We start from the raw sequence: 16686 nt of genomic DNA on the forward strand, positions 1-16686 counted from the left end.
TGTTTTGAGATATCTAAGTCCATGTGATATACATACAGTAACAATGATACTAAAAATGTTTTAATCTACTTTCAAAATAATAGTTTAAGAGATTCTTGTCCAAGAGAGAATGAGAATGTCCCTTTCCTAAGAAAAGTTCTAAGGACAAAACTCTTCTTTGCCACTGATTAATTTTTAGTGGTTCTTTTAACAAAAGAAAGACCAGAGAGCCTATTTCCTAAAGCTTAAAGACCCATTTAAGAGACAATTAGATAATCCATCTAACGTGCTTTGTTGTATTTTGGTTCTATAATTTGCTATTAATATTATCAAAATGTGAGATTTTTTCTGGATAATCTTCTTGATTACAACATTTTCTTACATTGTGTCATATTGCATTATTTACATACCTTTTCTACCTAAATTTTGAATTAATTGCTAAACGAATATCCCCTTCCCTAACTTGAAAAATTTGAAACTCAGGAAAATTTTGTTTTCTTAACCCAAAGAAACGTAGAACTCAGAATTAAAACTATCAACAAAGACTTTTCAATATTTTGGTACAGTACCATTCCCTCTTCCTTTTCCCATACTCCAGATTAACACTCCTCCATTCTTTAAGAAATATTTCCCTTGGGTCTGTAACTTTTCTATTCAGTCACCATTTAGATTGCCTGTCCTCAGGGATGAGGCTGTTTTGGGAGCCCCGGAAAGAAAGCGGTGATTAGTCACTGGGCTTGGAAAATCTTCCCCACCCTGTTTATGGGGATTGATGCCAAGTCTCCCATCGCGCCTCGTGCTCATGTTCTTTTCAGGGTCCTTCTGCCTGCACAGCGCAGATTAAACACACAGCCTCGGGATTTTCAGTGTTGCAAGGAGGCGGCACATTTACATTCCACTGACAGTGCTGGGTGTAAAAGGGAGCCATCTGCCGCGGTGCACAAGGCCAGGAGCAGAGCAGGAGTGGCCACGCAGCTCCTCTCAGGCCCAGGCTCCTTTGTGTGTAGACCCGGCAGAAATCATCCTGGTATTAAAAGAGATTTTCATTCTTAAACGATGCTTAGTTGGTCTGCTGGCACACGGTTTCATTCTCTTTCACTTTGACTGGCTTGCCACTATTTTTTCAAGATTTTTGTCTTCGTTTCAGGAACCCAGAATGAGTATGTTATTCTTCCTAAAAAGATGACAGCTAAATCTTTGAGTATTTGTTTATCTTACTCAGGCAATTCATCCCTCCAACACCTAGCTCATTTTCTACTTAGAATTGGTTGTAAAAATACTTTAGAACTAAAAGGTGATGTATAAGAAAAAGGGGAATCTGAGGACTTACGTGCTGGGTGTTTTACAAGCTGCCTCTTTATCCTAACAATCTAATAATATAGAGATTATTTAAAAGATGACCAGCAGTTTATTTAAAGGTACATACATAGTAAACTGCAGATTCAGTATCCAGATTATCAGAACTTGTTCAGTGACACAGTTGCATTCTAGCTAGAACATGAAATAGATGGAACCCTAAACCTACCAGTTGTTACCCTTAGTTGGCATATTTACACACTGACAGAAGAGCCGCAATGGTGATTTTATATTTCAGCTCCTTACTATGTACAGAGTTTTATAGCTAGTCATGCGTCCCTGCTTGTTCATGTTTGTTTAATTTTTTTTTTTTTTTAGAGTTTTACCTGTGAGAGCAAACTTCAATAAAATAGGCTGATGGATGGGAGAGATTTTTGTGAGTTCTAGGAAGGGACCTTGCCCACAGGAGGTATCTGGGAGGCAAGCTTTCTGTACATATACTGTGCAAAGCTGGAAAATTGAGCAGGAGAACAAAGAAATTCACAACTTTGAATCCTGTGCTTTTAATACTCACTGTTTCTATCAAGAAATAAAACAACTAAAACCATGTAGAAAATCTGCCAGGGTTTCTGCTAGTATAAAATTGCCGTGTGCTATCCTCCAGTTTTAACACAAGGTTCTCAGCTGATGATTAAGAAGGTAGCTTTTCAGTGCTTCACAGTGTCAGGAAACAAGGTTATCAAGACATCAACTCCCTTTTTAGGTGTAGCGCTTAGATTGCAGCCATGTACTGCTTCCAACTGTAAATATTAACAGGGAAGCAAAGAAAGAGATCTTCATTGGCCACAGACTGCCTGAGCTCAGCATATTATATGACACTCTGGCATTATTTGCTGAGATGGAGATAATTGTACCTCTTGTTAACAAGTTTCCATGCATTTTCACTCCATCAGCAGGTTCTTGAATCAATGCCTACTGTAGGTTTGATGAACATCAGCATAATTTGACTTTGATAGAAAGTTTGGAGTTTATGTGTAATTAAAAATTATACAACTGTTTCCCAACTTCCCGGTAAAAGTAGCTTAATGCTTTTGGATGTCATAGCATTTACACTTGGTTTCACAAACCACATTGGTTCTTTTACCTCTAACTTTAGAAATTTATGCTGTTTGGAGGACAAAGAAGGACATTTGGCTGATTGACAAAAGGATATAAGGCTTCCAGGAGCATGGGAAAAACAAAGAGCTATTTTATATTCCTTCTGAAACCCTGCGTATCAAACCTGGTATATTAGAGCTCTAATTTTCTTGTAAATGTAACACTAAAAAGTGATCTGAACATTATTTATAGGAAAACATGCACATATTTTACTATATATAAATCTTACCAGTATTAATATAAAGTGTACAAACTTGAATTCAGTAAATGCCTGTTGATAAGGATGGTGGTACAATAGTTCTTAAAATGTGTTCAAATTGTCTCATTGCAATGACACTGTACTGCCTGAGAAAATCAGACCTAGAAAGGTTCCGCTGTGGTTCCTGCCATACCTAAAAGCAAGAAAGACAGCTTTACATATCTTATGCAAAGTATGTCAAAAAATCAAGTATTATTTATAAGAGCAAAAATTCAAATTGGCATGTTCTCTGCCATGGACTTCTACAATTTATGATATATTAACCTTTTTACTTAATGTGTGATTTCAAAGCCTACACTTTTAAGTGTTTAGAAGGCTGTATTCAAAGAACACTCTTTTTCCTCTTCTCTCTGTCATCTTGAGAGTTTATGATGTTTCGCAGATGCTTAATTTTTGCGTGTGTACAGAACTGAAGAATTAAGTGGCATTATAAAACAAATGAGGCACCTTCTAAGATAAATTGAAAACTGTACCTCCCTGATACACCTGGGTGACACTGGGGAGAGGGAAAGACTACAGATCTGTGTATTAGGCCTCACTGAACCAGGAGAACATAAGAGCTGGTAACTGTGATTTCAACTTGCAGTCATTGGAACGAGTAAAACAGTGGACAAATCTTTAAACTGGAATTGATCCAAGGATGGTACCCTTATTGCACTGTTCTAACTATGCAAGCTAACCCACAGGATGCAGCCCACTCTCCTGCCCCAAATAATCCTGAGGCAGAGGCAGCCATTCAAAGGTTCCCTGCACTTACACGCCTGCTTGTCCCCTCCATATGGATTGCCATCCACCCTTTACCTCTCAAAAGTGCCTTTTTATAGAGATGTACATTTTTCTTCTCCTCAGAAGAGGAATGGCTTTTCCACCCCAGCTGTGCCTTTTTCAAGAGAAGAGACTAATTATACACAGAAGCCACATCGCTTCAGCTCACCTTGTAGGTTGCATGAGAATCTCAATGTCATTATTTAGGGCTCTGTGAATAAAATTTTAAATTGAGGTACTTATGTTGGCTTCTATAATTTGAGGACATTTATATTGGTAATTAAATGACAATGTAGCTAAAACCAGCCAAACAAACACAACCTCCAACCTTAAAAATTTGCAAGTTAGGATAATTTACATATGGCTAGCTGTGATTAGCTGTAGCACTCACAGGACTTAATGGTAGAAATAAATAGATACAAGATCCCATTATAACCATAAAGTTTCATAATCTCTTTCCCATGTGTAGTTCTTATTTGCCCCTGGATCTGTTCTTCAAAAAAATTAGTGTCCTAGACATTGTTGGTCTGATGAAAAACTTGTGTTTGCATGACTACATGTAATCACACCTGTTTTGAAAAAACTCTTTTACAGTTAGAAAATATTAACGCTTTAGAATTTTCTGGTAAGGCAGTTTGCTTCAAAAGAGTCTCCAAGAGTTGCATAGCTCTTGGCACAAAGAGGAACCAAAGGAAGAATGGGGTCATGTGATTCCTGAGTCCATGGGGTTTCCTCTGTACTGAGCTCACATCTTTTAAGTGATTAAGAATTTGCTCTCATAATCTCTGGCTTTCTTATCTCTGAAAATAGATCGCACTAATCACGTTCGAAGCAAGCATTACTTGCGTAAGATCAACCTAACTGGGGCAGATTCTAATGTGAATAAACATCGTTTCTTAACTTTATATACTGTAAGACAACAAATAATAATATTAGTCTGTTGCCCTGGGACTCATTTTTAGAGGTGCTAAGTCACAGAATTTGCTCAATTTTTCATCATGAGAGTCTTAAACCTCCCCAGACCATAACATGTCTTTGGTCCAGAGGAGGGGGAAGAAATAGAATTAGAGACCTTAAACTTTAATTAATGAGGAAGAATATTAGAAAGGATTCAGATGAATTTTTAAAAAGGCTTAAAACAAGACTTAGTTACAAAACTGTGCATAGAGAAAACTTAATTAGAAAAAGTAAAAAACTGAGCTACATAATAAGTGTATTAATAAACTTTTTTAAAAACCAAGCACCTCTAAGTATCTGCTCAAGAAGTACTTCCTTTCTGCACATTATTTTTAATGAAGCTCTAGGATTATTGAGTTTCAATACAAAAAGATAAGTCTAAGAATGTCACTGGAGAGGTTTTTATGGATAATAAATCCATCATTTGAAAAAGCCCCTACTGTTTTTGCATAATATCCTGCTATAGTATATTGGTGTCCCCTTAAAATTCTGAACCCTGAAGTGGTAGGATTGTGGCTTTAGAAGGTGTAAAGATGTGAGGATGGGGCCCTCGTGAACGACCCTTCCGCAAAGCGAGGACAGAGATACTTATCATCCAGGAAGCAAACCTCAACAAACATTCTATCTGCTAAATGCCTGATCTTGGATTTCCCAGGTTCTAAACTGCAAGATGTGAATTTCTCTTGTATATAAGTAACTCTATGTGTGGTACCATCTAAAACAGACAGATCCTTTCTAGACAGAAAGTAAGTAGAAACCAGCAATAATCAAAAGCTGTAGGAAATATGCTAGAGGAAAACACAGCACAGGCCTCCATCACAGAATCAGAAAGACTCTTCCATCTCTGGCTTTATTTTCATAGACATTTGAGCAGTTTAATCTGTGAACTAGCCCTACTTTTAATTATGTGCTTTTTCCAGCTTTTTTTTGCTTTTTTTTTTTTTTTTTTTCCAACTGAGTGTGTAAAGTCTCTGTTTTTCAACTCCTCTAATCTTTTCCCCATGATCATGTCTTTACTTAGGGCACATTTTCTATCTTGAAAGCTCTCTCATTTTCTGTCCTATAAATAATCTTTCTTGTATTTCATGGCCTAGTTAATTCCCATTTGCTCTATGAAAACTTCCCCTGTTGCAGTATTTCATAAGGATCTGTGAAGTTATACTGTTCTTTCACTCAGTAACATAGATTAGGAATTGATTGGTTTTGGTATGTTTTATAGGTCCCCTTTTTCTCTGCAATGCAATTATAGTTTTTTGAAATTATTATGGTAGGGATCATACATTATATTTCACTCACTGTCTGCCCTTCTTTTGGTCCCCCGATGTCCTAGCCATTGCTGGATGAGCTAGATACTCAAGGAAGATGGTCGCATCTCTCCGTTATACCAAGGCACTGCCTCTGTAACTCTGCATCATCATAGGACTTATGAAAGGACAGAATATGGATTTCCTGCCTCAAGGCCCAGAATGGCAGCTGTCGCATGGGGAGCAGTTAGTGCAGATGAAGGTGGCCTAGAGGAAGGATGAGTTGGCAGTGAGCAGGTGGGAGCAGACGACAAAACTCTTTAGAACTGACTGAGTTTGGAAAGGGGAGAACATTTGAAAAACGCTTTGTAAAGCTTTTCTGACAACTAGATTGGTGAAAAACGATCAGCTTTGGGCTTATTAATGGCATTTTCAGAGCAAATGTAGGAATCTCCCTCCCTGTCTCTGAGTCCTGGTGGCCACTCTTTCTACATGTGACCTCCTCCGACTCTTGCTCGGATCCTCCTTTACTCCTGGGACCACCTGTTTTTCCTCAGCATACGTTCCTCTCTGATGGCGTAGATCCTCAATCTGCCCTGAAAATTGGGGATTCTCTTTGGGGCAGTCCCTTTCCTTCTGTCCTTATAGGACAGAAAATGAGAGAGCTTTCAAGATAGAAAATGTGCCCTAAGTAAAGACATGATCGTGGGGAAAAGATTAGATGAGTTGAAAAACAGAGACTTTACACACTCAATTGGAACAAGCAAAAAGTTCCTTCCCTTTCCCATAGCTGGGAGCTTTGCTCGGTGATTCCTAAGGAAGTTTGTGGTTTTAATGCTTGTTTTTCGGGTTTTCCTTTCTCTATCCTCACAAATATAGTAATGCAACTATAGCAAGAATTAATAATAATCATCAAGGTAGAAAATATCATTATGAGAGATCATTATAAAGATCATTATAAATGAAACATGGCACTGATACTGTTAGTGTTAGTAAAAATAGGGCATTCCAAGCTTTCTCTGCTGACAGGCATAAATTAAATTCACCAGTAAAAACTAAAGTAACACTTTGATGCCAGACAAACAAACAAAACAAAAAAGTAAGTCTAGAGGAAATGTATTTTTATATTGTGAAGAAAAGTTCTATTCATTTCTCATGTTCTGAATCAAATATCTTCTGTGTGAAACACTTCCTGGCCTCCCCACTGGCAATGGATGCACTCTGCACAGGACATGCCATTCATGCACCCACTCATTTAATATGTACAGTCTTTTCCATCTTAATTTCAGGAGACTGAATAATATCTCTCCTCTACCCACAGATGACTTTTGAGGTTAGAAACTGTCATAGTGAATATCAGAAACATTTCATCTATTACATCAATCAGTTAATATTTATTATCAACTATATATCCAACTATATTAGCTATTGACCAATTCAAAGGAAGTTATTGATTTTAAAATGTATTTACTTCTGAGTTTCATGTATTAACTACATTGATTTTTATCATTTACCAGGCATCAGTATGGATTTGGCATTTTGAATGACAAATATAGAGTGCTTCAGTTTTCCTGTATCTTTTCTTGCTATCAGCATAGAATTATCAAAGAAATCTTAGGCCAAGTGGATAGAAATAATATATACTCAGAACTTTTAGGAAACTAAAGTAAACCCAATTGACAATGAAACAATCATGAATATGTTTTCCAAATGGTGAAATACATTTCAATGCAAATAGCTTGTTTTTGTATGTCATATTTGATGTGTTCTTTCCCTTCTGTATAAAATTAATCTTAAATAAATTTCTACAATTTATATGAAACTAATCTGTTTCATTATTTATAATCATGAGAACAGGGTAACAGTTATAAACTTTTATATATTCTTTTTATAAAACGAATATTTTTATTGTTAAAATATTAGGAAAGATATATAGATATTCATGAACAAATATTATGCATCATGTAAGTTTTAAGTAAAAACATTAAACAATTACCACTTCAAGTCAGTTTTCTTAGCATTTAAAATTTTTCCAATATTAAATCCCTCCCCATGTATCTAGTTTTCTACATACCATTCAATTTGTTCTCACCAAAAACATACACTAAAGGGTTTAATGATCTGTAGCCTAATTTCCTAAAAGCAATATAATGTCACTTTTAAAAGTCCATATACATAAAAAATCATTAACTTCACTTGGTTTTGAGACACGATCTCACAACACAGATCAGGCTCGCATTGAACTCATGGCAATCCGTCTGCCACAGTCTCCCAAATGCTGGGATTACAAGAGTGTGCTGCCATGTTGGCAATATACACTTCATTCTTGAAAACTAAAACTAAAAAAAATAAAAATCATATCAGGTTAATATTAGCAAACCGGATTATATACCATTGCAGACAATTTGCAGTTTGGTCACGATTTTAGATCGAGAATCCAACAAAGTTTACCTTGAGTAAAATATAAAGGAAATTGTAAAATGACAAGATGCAATCAACTTTAGTTGCCTGGGATGACATCAGTTTGGGCTCTTGTCCTAGAATAATTATTCATAGGATTTTCTTTTTCCTTCAAAGTTTGTTATCCCAGTTTGGACAACAAATATTCTCATTCTTGATATAACCAACATATATTACTATAGGCACATTTCCAATCATTTCATGCTTTACAAACTTGAAGAACATCATGTAAAGAGCTATGGGCTTCTTCTCTTACCTAAACTCTTTGTGGACAGGATCACACCCTCTGTGTACATTGTATTTTGGTAATTTACCCTGCCTATCTTAGGAGTTTGCTGTACTAGCCTTTCAATAAATGGTGATGAACATATAAATGCATTATTTAAAAAATCAGCCTCCTTAAGTACAGTGCTGTAAAGGTGATAACCATTTCAGGGTGATTTTTGTTGCTGATAAGATTGATTTGACAAGTAACAAAAATGCAATAGAATATGGTTAGTTAGTTACTCCATGGCAAGTATCAGCCAATTTCTCATAAGTGTTTACTACTTAACACTAAACTATTCAACAGATTTACCCCTCCCATGCAGGATTCATTTCTTCCTACTGTCTGTTTGCATTCTATTTTGGATACATAAAGAAATGTGCTCTGAAGGTGATAGTGTAGGTCCCACGATTTGTGGAAAGCCTGCTGCAATGACCTCATATGAAGAAATGAAGAACATTAATTATACTTGGTAAAGCAGAAAACTTAATGATGTGTGAAAGATGAAAGGAAAATAGGTTTGTGAACTAAAATCAGATCTGATTTCAAGGCTTGATAATGCACCAAAATAACATGTGAGAACTATTTGTATTCATTGCCCTCCATTTAAATGTTTTCACTATTCTCTTAAATAATTTACTTTTTTATCAGTGTTAAGAGCACTTAACATGAAATCTACCTTCCTACCAAATTTCCAAATGCAAACCGTAACGCTGTTAGGTACACACCCCCTTTTAATGGCAACTCCCTATTTTCTTCTTGCCCTTCCCCTGACAACCACTAATCTACTTTTCTCTTCCGTGAGTGGGACTATTTTAGATCTCATAGAAATGCAATCATGCTGTATTTGTCCTTCTATGCTTGGCTGGTTTCAGTTAACTCAATGTCCTGCTGTGTCATATGTTCAATACATTTCTGTTATATGCATATACTATATTTTCCTTTGCCATGCACTGTCAAAGGACATTTAGATTGTTTCTATATTTGTAAAAAGCCAAGGATTTTTAGAAACAATGCAGAAATGAACCTAGGAATCTAGAAATATCTTTGGGATCCTGAGGGCAATTCTTTTCAATATATCAGTAGAGTTGCTGAATTGCATAATACTTCTGTTTTAAATTTTTCTAGGAAACTTCATGCTGTTTTCCACAGTGATTTTGACATTTGCATTTTCACCAACAGTGTGCAGAGGTATCAACTTCTCTGCATCCTCTCAAGTACATGTTCTCATTTGCTTTTTTGATAATACCCATGCAAATACATGTGAGGTGGTATCTCACTGTAGTTTTAATTTGCAATGTCCTGATGATTAGTGATGTTGAGCATCTTTTCATATACCTGTTGGCCATTTGTGTGTCTCCTTTGGAAAAATATCTAGTGCCATATTTCCTCCCTAATGAATGCTAATTAGTGGAAGGTCAGTGATGACTGAATGCTTTTTTTAAAATTATAATTTGAAGAGAATGTCATTCTGGGTTCTCTTTCCTACAGGCCAAATTCAGGATACAAATAAGTTGCCATACAGAGTAAAATCGCTGTGCCTTTGGCCACTGCTCTGCAGCAGAAGCCTGGGGATGTGGACCAGTCTGCATTGTCCTTGACATCAGCCTTTATAATTAAGCACAATTCCAACTCTCCAGAAAACATTTATGATTCTGTCACTATAAATGACTCTGAGTCCTCATGGCACTGTGCTTATTTTTACTTCCTGATTCACTTAGATTAATGAGTTCTATAACTCATTTTACAATGTAATGAAGAACTTCATATTACTTGACAAGCATCCAGGACCAGTTTATTCTTACTCTGAATGACAAGGGTGTCTTTCAAGATGGTAAACAGGATAGAGTTGATGGTTTTTGGCTTTTAATTTCTGGACATCCAGCATAATAAATCAGTGTCACTAAAAACTCAGTGATTTCTGATTCCAAAGCATTTCTTTACTACAACCTGATCCAATGGATTAATGATTAAAGAATCCCAGATATATTCTTCTGAATCTCACAATCCTGTGTACAAAGTGTATTAGTTGTGCTTAGTTAACCAAACATAGATACTTAAGAAACTTCAGGTACATAAATCTTTCAGTCATAGTGTGTCTTCTATAATATTTCTGACATATCTCTCAGGTTCTATGTGAGAGTGTTCAGGGTTAGAAGTTCACTTTGGTGAAAACCAATTCATTAAATTATCAAACAATTCTAATGTTAACTTGTTTTCCCTTTTTCTGACTTGGAATCTTCCTGTAAGTTCTACCCCTTAATCTTATTTCTCCTCTCTGTATTGACATAGAACAAATGTACTTTCACATTTCTGTGATAACCACTGAAACATGTAAAGATAGTTTCATGCTTCCCTTAAGACTTCTCTTTCATGAGAAAACATTCCTTTATCATTCCACTATTTCTAAAATGCTTTTATCTAGGCCCTGGTAGTCATCAACATTCTCCTTTGACTCTAACGTCCAGAAGTAATCCTACTCTACTGAAGTGATCTGGTCAGGGCAGAAGTCAGAAACAAAACCATATCCCTTTTTCTGGGACCAAATACCTACATTAACAAGGTTTAAGATGATCTATTTAAAACTATAGTTTCAACTTCTGGTAATAATAAAGTAACTCCTATTTGGAAAAGCTTTGGGTAGATAAAAACAATATGTGAGCACAAGTGAATAAAGTTTGGATTAGATTATAAGGTGATTAAATTCAGAATCAAGGAAAACAGTGGGTAATTTTCATTTTCTCATTCCAATTTGTTTTCTGGGTACAGTCTCTAATAAATACTATCTAATGAACTAGAATTAGGAGAAAAATCTGTAATCTTATAGGTTTGAAGAATCAGACAAGGGAGTCAAGGCTTACTTGTTAGCTAGAAAGTGAAAAAGAAAATTTTGCAAATGAGAGAGCTACAATTCTATAGGAAAGAGCTACAGAGTCCTGAATTCTGAAAATAATTTCTGCTCATGTTTCTGGCTAAGCCCTAAGAGATGCTGATGGGACATATTCCAAGCAGTCCAGCTAAAGACAGAAGACCAGAGTAGAGATTTCAGCTGTGGCACACCACTGAGACTCCACTCCAAAGATGAGAGTTTGAATGAACTAACTGGATTCTTGGTAAAACAAAATATTTTTGAAGAAATATAAAAATATTATAGTCTCCAAAACATATGATCTACAATGCTCAAGGTGCAATCCAACACTACTAGAAAAAACAAAAATATAAACCATGTTGGAGAAAAAATAAAGCAGTGGAAGCCAATCTCAAGATGATATAGGTGTTGGGATTAGTAGATAGATAAAGATTTTATAGCACCTCTTATAACTATGTTAATACAACTAAAGGACAATCAAAATGTAGATTGACTTAAGCACTACCTTTTGACATTATTACACCACTACAAATAAGTGCTTAACTGGACTACAGAGACAATAAAACTTTGCTACAAGTGTATCATAGTAAACTTCATCTTAGAGAGATTAGCATTTATTTTCATTAAAAGAAATATATCAAGACAAGAAACACATATAAATACTTTTTAAACTCCTCATGTACTGTGAATTGAAAATTCTTATAAACATTGATAGAGCTGTGTCAGATGTGTTACGCAATCCCAGATTTAAGAAGATTATTACTGACTACTGGCTTTTGAGTATCTGCTTAGGTGACTATATTATCAAGTAAAAAGCATAAGAAGAGAGACAGAAAGTGACAGGAGCAGGAGTAAAATAGTGGCCTTTTTCTGGGGCGATTGGGGAAAAGATCCTAGAAGATTCCTAGTAGATTGGAGATTCAGGAAAGACAGGAATTTGCCAGGCAGAGGAGAAGGGAATGGTGCACAGGATCCGATTGTAAAGGGAAGAACTGTGACAAGCTGTGCTGATCGTGAAGGCAGACAGAAAGTTACACCTAGCTGGGAAGTGGAGTTGTGAGAGGACAGATAAAAAATGCGACTGGAAAAGCCCTCTGGGTTGTGTTTATAAAGGACTTTCAGTGAAATTGAGTGTGGAACCCATCTTAAACTACCCAGATGTTGTGCGAATCCTTAAACAGAGCATACAAAAATATGCTCTAGTCTGATCAAGCTCCTCGATGCCCAACCAAAGACCAAAGCCAGGATTATAGACAGAAACACTTCCACAACTCAGCGAGTGCACAAGGACTCCCACAGGAAAAAAAAAAATCCTCTAAGGTTGTGTTCATCCATAAAAGTTACAAATCTCAAGAGGAAAAACTCTGATAGGGAAATTCTGCAGAAACAAAAATAGGAGAATGAGTACTTCAAGGGTTTGAGTTATTAGAACAATCTTAAAATGAATATTAAGTAGGATGAGTATTTAAAAGAAAATAAGGAACTGCAATTATAATGAAAAAATTGAACATGGACAAAAGGAAGGTTGCCTTGTAAGATAATAAAATGTCTGGCAATTTAAAAGGTAATGGAAATTTTAAAATTCATCAGTGGATCATACACAGATGGGCCATCACACTTGAAGTGAAAAAGAATATGGAGACTCGCTGGGGATTTAGCTCAGTGGCATAAGCGCCTGCCTTGCAAGCAGGCAGTCGTGAGTTCGATCCTCAGTATCGATAAAAAGGAAAAAGACCAAAAAAAAAAAAAAAAAAAAAGAATATGGAGACTCCTAACTTGGACCTCAGGGTCCCCACCTCTGGTGTTCAACCTTCTCTGATCCTCTCCCTTTGTGTGTGGACATACTGCGATGTTTCTAACTGATAGAGTACCACACATGTACGGAGATGCCCGTGACTATATGGGCATGGTGATGTGATTCCGTTACACAACACTGTAACATCTTTCTTGCTAGAATTTCTCTTATTTTGGCTTCTGGGACATTAGCAGCCATGCTGGTGAGCCCCAGTGGCCTGGAACCACATGTGGGCTACACCTAGGATGGAAGAGTTGCCACTGGTCAACAGTCACAAAAACTGAAATCCCTCTTTAGCTGATGTCACCTTGTAAAACCTTGAGCATAGGACCCAATTAAGCCAAGCCCAGACTCCTGTGTCATTAGAAATAGTGTAGTAATACAGGAATGTTGTTTGAAATTTGAGGTAGTTTATTATAGAGCAATTGCTAAATAATTCAGATGGATTTTTTATATATGAACCCATTGAGATATGGAATACAAAATGCAATGTATCTATAATATGAATCTCAAATTTATGTGCCAAGTTCAGTTTATTTCTTGAATTCCAAACTGGAATATTCACATTGATTAATGAATAACATGCATAGCCTACAAAACTTTGTCCTCATTCATTTATTCAGTGAATGAACATTTAAAAAATAATATTCACCAAATATAACATATCACCCCTTGGACCTCCACTTTCTCCATATCACAAGGTATTACTGCTTAAATTTTGTTAATCTAGTCGCTTTTCCACATTACCTCAATGACATAAAGTAGCATTAAATCTTTCATTTTGTCTGTGTCTCTGCAATGGCTCTTAACTATGGTTTTCTGGATCCAATCTTGCCTATCTTTTTCATTCATTCTTTACTTAGAAGCTGAAGTGATCTTTGAAAGTACAAGTGTGACTTTCAAAGACTTCCTGTTGCTACTAGGATGAAAAACCAAAGTCTCTGCCATGGCTAAAAGGGATGTGTAGTGCTATAGCCTCAGCCTTACCAGGCTCCCTCTCCCTGCTCCAGACACATGGCCCGGCCTGGGCACCCCTTTCACTGGGGACATTCTGGCTATTCCACGCCTCCTTCTACAGGCCAGCTCCTGCTTACCTTCCAATCTAAGCTTCAGTTTTTGCAAACATCCTTGATCTTCCATGTCCACTTTTACAAGTGGACAAAATGCCCTTCTTATGTCCAGCTCTCACAGCTAGTCCTCAGTTCCATCCTAACCCTGACCTAGCACCTGCCCTTCTGCTTCCCTGTATTTTCTTTGAGACCTTCAGCTTGTTATAAGCAAGGACCGTGTCTAATTCACTGTTGTATCGCCAGTGCCTACAATGGGGTGTAGCAGATAGTAGGTGGTCACTAAGCATTTGTTGAATAAATCAAAAAAGGATCACAGAAGTAAAATAGTCTGTAGTAGTAATAATATTGGCAGTCAAGAAACAGATATCTTTACTGGTTTCCTATTTAACATTACTAACTCAAATTTCCCATGATATCATTTCTAGAGAAAAGCTTCATTCTAATTTTGAAAAGTAAAGACTGAGTAACTTACATTTTAAAATCCAGAAATGGGAAAAAAAGGCTTTCAAATAAATTTAGCAAGGAATTTAGAAGGCAAGAAATTTTGATCAACTTTGTCTTGAAAAAAAACCTGAAAAAATCATGATTTTAAAAATGTTTTGTCACAGTCTAGATACAGAATAAGTTTTCAAATAATAATTGAATTTTGTTATTTCTCCTTGTTGCCAAAAAACCACTTCATCCACTTTTGCCTAGGCTTCCTACTTCTCTTTTCATCAAAAGGGATGATAATGAACTCCCCATGCATGGATGAGACAAGAATGCATCCCTTTTCGTTCATATGAAAAAATGAGTAGAATAAAGTTGATTCTTAGTCAAGTAAATTCAGGCTATGTTTTAAAAGTTCAGCCCAGAATAGGAGCTTTGTATTTGTCACTTAAATAATCTGACATATCTTTAGAGCTAGATGGAACTAAAAAATAACTAGCTTTTTCAGGGGCAGTGTAAACCAGTAGTAAGAACAATTAGGATTACTGTCATTTCTAGAATGCCAACTAGACTATCACTTGCCAGAGAGCAAAAGTACACAGGATGTTGAAGTTGATATCACAGCATTACTTACAACAATGCATGTGGAGAGAGGTTACAATTCAAGAGATCAGTACTATCATCTGTGTTTCTTAAGTAAGTGTTGTGTGTGTGTGTGTGTGTGTGTGTCTGGATTGTGAGTCTCATAAGGCACAGTCAAGGGAAACAAAGAAAGCATCAGCAGATGAGAAAAGAAGATGCAGAAAAATGTTTTATTTTCCGATGCAAATGTGCAAAAGCCATAGTCACACAAAACACACCTGAAAATACAGAAGGATAAAAAAAAAGGATAGTATTTTAAAAAATTAGATATTTCATGACAGACTATTTGGAAAATCAGGAAGCAACTGACAATTACAGTGACAATAGAGACATCAGAATTTTACAGAGAAAGAAATTGTGAGTGAATATCTCTTAAATATATTTGGTAGAGTACATATAACCTTTGAAATAGTCCATAGACACACAATTATGCATAAATCTAAAAGGGAGTAAAGGTGACAAATAAAAGCGTAGTTTGGGGCTAACCTGCTTAATGCTTATTGTAAACACTTGTAAATGCTGGTGGGAGAGGTTCCTCCAAGTCTCTTGTCACAAAATCTGACTTCAAAGAGATAATCTAATACCATGGTGTGCTACACACTGCCTTGAATGTGAAGAAAATAAATGAATATAAAGGAAAAAATTAAACTTAATCACTTCCAGTTTGAAATCGCTGAAATGTTTGAAATGTCTACGCAGAAAATGAATTGCCTACTTAAACTCTTCTATTACTATTGCAAAATAAAATGGAATTCATTTTCTTTGCTTTTTTTTTTTTTTTTTTTTGTCTTTTTCATTTTTATCGGTACCAGGGATCGAACTCACGACCGCCTGCTTGCAAGGCAGGTGCTTATGCTGCTGAGCTAAATCCCCAGCCTCTTTCTTTGCTTTTATAACAAACTATTTTGTTCTTTTTGTCTTGAGAATTATATGTAGGTTTACCTTGGTCATTTACATGGAGAAATAATTTTCTTAAAACAATTAGAACTAAATGTGCACTGGATATTATCCAATGGATAAATTACCCTTATATAGGTTAAAGACCTAGACATAAGACATAACACATTTACAAAATGACATCTAGCAGGCCATTGTTAATTTAGTGTTATGAATTAATTCATAGTATCAAAATATTTTCCCTCTCAAAGAATATCTCCTTTGGGAAAATACAACCACACAAAGATATTTATACAAGACAATATGCCAGTAAAATGAATAGAAAAGTCAGTAGTCTTATCAATTTATCAGAAATTGACAAACATCATTGTACCTGTGGAAAGGAGAAATATTGGAAGATAAAGAAATAGAGCAAATGTCTTTTTGAAAGTCCTATGAAATAAGAAATTATTCACATGAAGTATAATTTGAGTATAATACCAGATCATTCTCTTCCTACACTTTTAGGGCTATTACTCTCTCTCTCTCTCTCTCTCTCTCTCTCTCTCTCTCTCTCTCTCTCTCTCCCTTCCTCCCTCCCTCCCTCCCTCCCTCCCTTTCT

The 16686-nt window shown here is 36.0% G+C and overlaps 1 protein-coding gene across 3 annotated transcripts in view; it reads right to left on the reverse strand.

Annotated features, from left to right (window-relative positions):
• Crb1 (crumbs cell polarity complex component 1) overlaps positions 1 to 16686 on the reverse strand; it is a 190372-nt gene that overhangs the window by 11949 nt on the left and 161737 nt on the right. The gene's annotated exons all lie outside the window — the stretch shown is intronic.

Source organism: Cavia porcellus, unplaced genomic scaffold (assembly GCF_034190915.1).
Source record: "Cavia porcellus strain 051 isolate PalLab524CR breed Dunkin Hartley unplaced genomic scaffold, mCavPor4.1 scaffold_29, whole genome shotgun sequence".
In the NCBI taxonomy this organism is placed as follows: Eukaryota; Metazoa; Chordata; class Mammalia; order Rodentia; family Caviidae; genus Cavia; species Cavia porcellus.